Genomic DNA, 8,032 nt, shown 5'->3' with positions numbered 1-8,032 from the left:
ATGAGTGGAGCCCAACCAGCAAGCAGAGGGAGAGCGTGATCTTCAGAGGCAGACCAGAGAGTCGGGAGATACTCAGAGCTGCCTGCACCCTGAGGCTGGAAGACAGCTCAGCTGGGATGTGCAGAGGATGACCTGGGGAAGCAGCCACTGGAGGCCCTTGGCTGCTAAGCCCCTCACTGGGCGAAGGGCATCTCAGACTTCAGGGCACAGCAGAATCCTATGGGCCTTACAATTCTAACTGGCCACCTGTAGGGTCCCGTGTCTAGTCCTGATGTGACTGGGACACTTGGAGAGTCCATCTTGCTGTCTCACCCATGGGCAGAGACCTCAGCCAGGCCTGGGGTCTCCCTTGCACCCCTAGCTCCTAATGCTGGCTCCAGCCTGGCTCTCCCATGCCACCCCATCCAGCCTCCATCTCTCCAGCGCTCTCAGATCCCCTGCCCAATGGCAAGCCTGAGGGAGGCCCCCTTTGGTCAGTATTCCCCTCCCCTATGCCCTGGGGGTAGGGAGGGCCTGCAGTGGCCCAGGCGGGGCTGGGTAGCAGCTGTGCCGGGGCTTGGGCCTTGTCCAGAGGGCTCCCGCTGTCCTGGAATGCACGTCCCTCCTTCCTCCTGCACTTCGGCCCTCGCTCCGGATGGTCTGTCGGGTGTCAGAGTCCACACCTGCCACAGACATCTTCCTAGTCTCCGTGAAGTGAGTCCTGCTGCCCACATCCAACTCTTAGCACTAGGAACCGCAGTGTGAGCATGATGGTTGATTTTTACGAGGCTCTGAGCTGCAGTGGCTAAAAGTCTGAGGTCTGGAGTCAGATACCCCCAGGCGCCTCCCTACATCTTAGTTTTCTCATCTGTAAAATGGGAATGGTCAGACCGACTCATGTGGGGTTTTAAGGATGCTTACACCAATAACATGGGACACTCAGTGCAGGGCCTAGAACCCAGGAAGCACTCAGAAGGTACAATTATTCTCAAATCTTTCTTTTCTCCTGTTCCTTTTGAAGTATGTCATAAAATTGAAGGGGGGAGTCTACACAGTTATGCGAGTCATGCACACGAATAGACCAGGGTCACCAGCACCAGCTTCGGGACTGTCAACTTCCAAACCCCCAGGTCCCCTCCCGCTGCCCCTTGGCAGTCAGATCCTCCCCCTTCCCTGGCGGTCACCAACCTGTTCCAGGTCCCTACGGTTTTTGTCTTTTCCAGAATGGTCTAGAAGTGGAATTACACAGTGGGTGACCTTTGAGACTGGCTTCCTTCAGGCAACATCATGTCTCTGAGGGTCACCCAGGTGGCCCTGTGTCAAGTCTGTCCTTTTTCACTGCTGAGGGGTGACCCCTTGCATGAACGGACCACCTTTAACGGTTCCCTTGCTCAAGGACATGTGGGTCATTTCCAGGTTGAAACGATCGTGGACAGAGCTGCTACCCACATTTCTGTAGACGTTTTTGTGTGAATATACACTTTCATTTCTCTTGAGGCCATACCGAGGAGAAGGATTGCTGGATCTTTTGGCAAAACTGATTTTCGGCTAGGGCGGGTTTTCTCGCCGCCCCTCCCCCATCCCTGCTAGTAGATCTGTAGTAGTTTCTCACTGTGGGTTTGCTGACAACACTTTTTTATTGTGGGAAAACACACATCACATAAAATTGACCATTTGGCCATTTTTTAAGCATATAATTTAGTGTGGCATTAAATACAGTCAGCACATTGTGCAGCTGTGAGTATAGTCCATCTCCAGGGCTTTTGCATCATCTTGAACCCCACTGGTGAAGCAGAAACTTCCTATTTCCAACTCCCCCATGCCCCAGCCCCTGGTAACCTCGCTCCTACTCTCTGTCCCTATAAATCTGCCTGTTCTAGGTACTTCATATAAATGGAATCATACAGCATTTGTCCTTTTGTGTCTGGTTCATTACCATAACATCTTCAAGGTTCATCCATATGGTGGCAAGTGTCGGGACATCATACCTCTTGATGGCTGAATAATATTCTGTGGTGTGCATAGACCACATTTTTTAATCCATCTATTGAGGGACAATTGAGTTACTCCCATCTTTTGGCTATTGTGAAAAGCTCTGCTGTGAACTTGGGTATGCAAATACCTGTTTGAGTCCCTGCTTCCCATTCTTTTGGACATTTCTTTTTTTTTTTTTTTTTTTTTTTTTAAATTTTTTTTTTTTTTAATTTTTTTTTTTTTTTTTTAAGGTTTTACTTATTTGCGAGAGAGAGAATGAGAGACAGAGAGCATGAGAGGGAGGAGGGTCAGAGGGAGAAGCAGACTCCCTGCCGAGCAGGGAGCCCGATGCGGGACTCGATCCCGGGACTTCAGGATCATGACCTGAGCTGAAGGCAGTCGCTTAACCAACTGAGCCACCCAGGCGCCCTCTTTTGGACATTTCACTATGGTTTTTATTTACAATCCTCCGTGGCTAATGGTGTGCTTGTTTGTAATCTCTGTATCTCCTTTGGTGAAGTGTCTGTTGAAATAATTTTGTTTATTTTTTTATATGGGTTGTTGGTGTTCTTATAGTTGAGTAGTGAGAGTTATTTCTAGAGTATGGACACCATCCTTCGTAGGACGTACGATTTACAAATGTTTTCTGCCAGTCTGTATCTCATCTTAATTCGCTTAGCTGAGACTTTCACGAAGCAAAGGTTTTTTTTAATTTCATGAAGTCCCCTCTATGATTTTTTTCTCCTATTAATTGTGTGTTTGGCATCATAGCTAATGTTCTGCCTAATCTGTGGTCACAAAGATTTTCTTCCAAAAAAGTCGTAATTTTGCATGATATATTCAGATCTATGATCCAGACTGAGTTAGCGTTTGTATTAGGGGTGAAGCATAGGTTAAGGCCCAACAATTTCTGCATCATGTACTTCAAAAGTCTGTTGTTATGTGCATAGACATCTAGGATTGTTATGTCTTCGTGGTGAATTGACACTTTGATCTTTATGTCATGTCCCTCTTTATCCCTGGTAGTTTTCCTCGCTCTGGACTCTACTATGACATTAATGTGGCCACTCCAGATTCCTTGACTTGTATTTGTGTATCAGTTTATCCTTTGATTTCTTAACCCACCTCTATCATATTTGAAGCTCATTATAGACAGCCTATTGTTGGGTCATGGATTTTAATCCATTTTGACAATTTATCTTTATTCTTTCCTGTGTTTAGACCATTTATGTTTTATTTTGTTGTGTAAAGAACACTTAACATGATATCTACTCTCTTAACAAACTTGTAAGTGTAAGGTCTATTATTACTGACTATAGGGAAGCCATTTGCATTTATTTTTTTGACAGATATTACAGCATTTTATTTTTATTTTTTTCTTCTAAATTTTTATTTAAATTCTACTTAGTTGACATATAGTGTAATACTGGTTGCAAGAGTAGAATTTAGTGATTCATCACTTACATACAACACCCAGTGCTCATCACAAGTGTCCCCCTTAATCCCCACCCCCATCTAGCTCCTCCCCCACCCACCTCCCTCCATCAACCCTCAGTTTCTTTTCTCTTTCTTTTCTCAGTTTCTCTTATGGTTTGTTTCTCTCTCTCTTTTTACCCCTTCCCATATGTTCATCTGTTTTGTTTCCTAAATTCTATGTATGAGTGAAATGATATGGTATTTGTCTTTCTCTGATTGACTTAATACACTTTAGCTCCATCCACGTCATTGCAAATGGCAAGATTTCACTCTTTATAATGGCTGAATAATATTCCATTGTGTGTGCGGGGTGCCTGGGTGGCTCAGTCGTTAAGCGTCTGCCTTCAGCTCAGGTCATGATCCCAGGGTCCTGGGATCGAGCCCCGCATCGGGCTCCCTGCTCCGCGGGAGGCCTGCTTCTCCCTCTCCCACTCCCCCTGCTTGTGTTCCCTCTCTCGCTATCTCTCTCTCTGTCAAATAAATAAATAAAATCTTTAAAAAAACATATTCCATTGTGTGTGTGTACATATACATATGATATACATACACACACACACACACACACACCCCACATCTTCTTTATCCATTCATCAGTCCATGGACACTTGGGTTCTTGCCATAATTTGGCTATTGTTGATAATGTTGCTATGAACATTAGGGTGCATGTATCCCTTTGGATCTGTATTTTTGTATCCTTTGGGTAAATACCTAGTAGTGCAGTTGCTGGATCGTAGGGTAGTTCTATTTTTAACTTTTTGAGGAACCTCTATACTGTTTTCCAGAGTGGCTGCACCAGTTTGCATTCCCACCGACAGTGCAAGAGGGTTTCCCCTTTCTCTGCATCCTTGCCAACACCTGGTATTTCTTATGTGGCTAATTTTAGCCATTCTGACAGGTGTGAGGTGGTATCTCATCATGGATTTCATTTCTATTTCCCTGATGATGAGTGATGTTGAGCATCTTTTCATGTGTCTGTCAGCCATCTATATGTCTTCTTTGGAAAAATGTCTATTCATGTCTTCTGCCCATTTTTAACTGGATTGTTTTTTGGATGGTCGAGTAAAAATATGGAATACTTCGCGAGTTTGTGTGTCATCCTTGAGCAGGGGCCATGCTAATCTTCTCTGTGTCATTCCAACTTTAGCGTATGTCTGCTAAAACAAGCACTACATTTAATGTAATTATTGGCATGTCTGGATTTGTTCTACCGTTGTATTATTATTTTCTATTTGCCTTTTTTTAACCTACATTTGTCTTTTCCTGCCCTTAAAAAATTATCTGAAAACTTCTCAGTGTTCTGTTGTAATTTATCAGTTGGGTTTTTTGACTATGTGTTTTGTGCATGCACTTTTTTAGTGGATTGTGTGGGGCTAACAAGTATATCTCTAAGTTTACCTGATAATCTATGTCATGTCAATATTTTACCACTTCGGGTAGAACATAGATCCTCACCAGCATGTTCATCCCTTTCCCCGCTGCCTTTATGTTATAGTTGTCACAGGTATCAGGCCCAAATACACTGAAAATCCCACTAGACAATGCAATTTTTTTTGTTTCAACTATCATGCATATCTTTTAAAAATTAAAAGGAAAAAAATTTGTGTATTTGCCTAGATATTTATCATTTCTGTTGCTCTTCCATCATTCCCAACATTCCGAATTCCCTCTTGCTTCATGTGCCTCTTGCCTGAGAACTTCTCTAAAGCAGTTCTGCTGGTCGCAGATTCTTTCTTTTCCTTCATCTGAGAAAGTCTTTATCCTTCTTGAAAGATATTTTTGCTGAATTGACACCTTTTTCTTTCACTGAATTAAAAATGTGTTTCCACTCCCTTCTGGCCTCCATAGTTTCCAATGAGAAATCTGCTGTCATTCTTTTTTTCGCCTTCAATATTTTTTTGATAAGGGAGGTTCCTTTCTCACCGCTCTCAAGATTGCTCTCTTTGTGTTTAACAGTTGGCACTTAGACTATGATGTGTCTTGGTGTAGATTTCTTCAAGTTTAAACTGTTTGAGGTTCACTCAGCTTCTGGAATCCGTGGGCAGGTTTGTGTCTTTTGCCAGATTTGGGGAGTTTTCAGCCATCTTTCTTTTGACTAATTTTTATGCTCTGCCCCTCTGTTCTCTCCTTCTGGGAATCCAGCCAATGTCATGAATGTTAGATCTTCCGTTAGAATCTCATGGGCCCCTGAGACTCTGCTTCTTGTTTGCATTTATTCCCCCCTTTGGTCTACTTCCTCTCTGTTGTTCAGGATGGGTGATTTCATGTGTTCTATCTTCCAATTCATCATTCTTTCTTCTCTCCTCTGTATTCTGCTCTTGAGTCCGAGCCCATCCATTGAGTTTTTAAATTTCAGTTATTGTTTTTTTCAGTTCTGAAATTTCCACTTCATTCTTTTTTATATCCTCTCTTTCTTTGCTGAGACTTTCTTTTTTTTTTTTTTTTTTTTTACTTGTTTTGAGTGTGATCGCAACTACTCACCAAAGCCTTTTAATGATGACTGCTTTAAAATCTTCGACACATCATTGGAAGACCTCTGTCTCATTTCAGTGTTAACATTTATTACTTGTCTTTTTTCATTTTCTTTGGGATCTGCCTGGCTCTAGGTATGACCACTGTTTTGTTGTTTGTTTGTTTGTTTTTTAATTGAAACCTAGACATTTTGGGTATTATATTATGAGGCTCTGGGTCTTATGTGAACCTGTTTTAGCTGGCTTCCTCTGACTTTGCTTCGGTAAGGGGATGAGATGAGAGGTACCATTTCATTGTTGCTGCCTAATGGAGAAACAAGTCCAGCCCCCACCTGAGGGAGCCGCTCCTTGTTAGTGCTGGTGGTCAGAGTTCCAGCTCCCCAGTGAGCTCCCACCGATGCCTCCCTGGCTAGAAGAGGTGGGAGTGCCTTGGTCCTGCTCCCCACATGGCCTCCACATACACTGCAGCAGTGAGGGGAGGGAGTCACCAGCCAGCAGGAATGAAATTCCTGGCCCCCTAATTGTCCTGATATAAACCCAGCAAAGTGTGTGGAGGTGAGGTGCCCCAGTACAGCCTGGTGAGGGAAGAAGTTTTCTCCCTAATTGGCCTTTTGCTGGCCGGGGCAGTGTGGTGCCACTGTGGTTTTGGTGGTATTGAGCTGCAGAAGAATAGTTATTGTCTAAAAGTTTTCTGTCTTGTTAAGCTGTCCCTTTTCTGGTCCTTTGGCTCAAGGCAGCAGGCTTTTGTCGAGTTTTTGTGTCCATACCCACTGTTCATTTCCAGGTTGCTGGCTTTTCAACTACAATATAGGAGGCTGAAGGAAAACCTGGGGAACTCACCACCATGGCATTCCTTGGGTCCTGAGATCCACAGCAGCCTTCTTCTCTCTGCTTTTTTGGAGTCTTCTTATGTTTTATGTATAATGTTCAGGGTTCTTAGTTGTACTTGGAGGAATACAGAGAAGTATGTCTCTGCTCCATCTTCCCCAAAACAGAAGTCATTAAATTTGATAAATACCACCAGTAGCCCTCCAAAAATGTTGCTGGTTCATCTTTTTTTTTTTTTTAAAGGTTTTATTTATTTGACACAGAGACAGCCAGAGAGAGAACACAAGCAGGGGGAGCGGGAGAGGGAGAAGCAGGCTTCCTGCAGAGCAGGGAGCCTGATGCAGGGCTTGATCCCAGGACCCTGGGATCATGACCTGAGCTTAAGGCAGACAATCATCTGAGCCACCCAGGCGCCCCTGGTTCATCTTGAGCTAGGAAATGGTATACCCTGAGTCTGCTTTAGACTTAAGGACTTAACCAACATCCGGTGCCTGCCTATTGTAATTAATCAGTGATGGATGGATGGATGGATGGATGGATGGATGGTTGATGGTTCGATGAACGGAATACAGGAAAGGCCATCAGGAGGCCAGTACACAGTCCAGACAAGACATCACAGCATCAGCATCAGCATCATCATTATGATGGCCATAATACAAATAACAATTACTGAGTTCTTCTACTTTGCCAGGTAAACATTTCTGCCACATGATCTCATTCAATCCACAAACGAGATATGTCCATTGAGAAAGGAGGAAAACATGGGCAGAGAGACATGGTACTGAGCTGAGATTCAAGACCAGAGACCCCTGGTTCATGGACCCAAGATGCCCCCACTGTTCTCTCCCACTCAGTTGCCCAACTGTGAGAAGGTGGTGTACTGTAACTTCCTGGGAAGACACACAGACACCTAGAGGACAGAGGGGACCCACCTTACAAGAAAATGCAGGCAAAGGGGATGTATGTCAGATGACCAAGCCAGAACATCCTGCTGATGATCAGAGGTTTTCCTGCCCTGGGGAATGTTGGTTGAGCAAGTTTCAGAATCTCCTCCCTGAGATGGAAACCCAGGCTGTGCTGTATTTGTGTATTCAACAAATATCAATCAAGAGTTTGCTCTGTGCCGGGTGCTGAGGGTATACTGTAAGCAATGGGACAAATGCGATTTTTACTCCAGGGACATCACAGGGTCTGAAATCACCCTCCCCCACCCCAAGTCCACCCTGTTGAAAGTAGAGGGGCAGAACCACTCCCTGGTGCCCACCAGATGCCCTGCCCCACACTCAGTCCTTCAGTCCCGAAGATTC

The 8,032-nt window shown here is 44.3% G+C and overlaps 1 non-coding gene across 1 annotated transcript; it reads right to left on the bottom strand.

Moving 5' to 3' along the window:
* Positions 1-4,490: 4,490 nt before the first annotated feature.
* Positions 4,491-4,594, bottom strand: LOC118546126 (U6 spliceosomal RNA). Its single transcript, XR_004922458.1, has one exon. It is a non-coding gene; the product is annotated as a U6 spliceosomal RNA (small nuclear RNA).
* Between the last annotated feature and the right edge of the window lie 3,438 nt (positions 4,595-8,032).

This window comes from Halichoerus grypus, chromosome 14 (assembly GCF_964656455.1).
Source record: "Halichoerus grypus chromosome 14, mHalGry1.hap1.1, whole genome shotgun sequence".
NCBI classification, from domain to species: Eukaryota; Metazoa; Chordata; class Mammalia; order Carnivora; family Phocidae; genus Halichoerus; species Halichoerus grypus.
The sequence above is the reverse complement of the archived record's forward strand: the minus strand, read 5'-3'. Positions and strand labels throughout refer to the sequence as shown.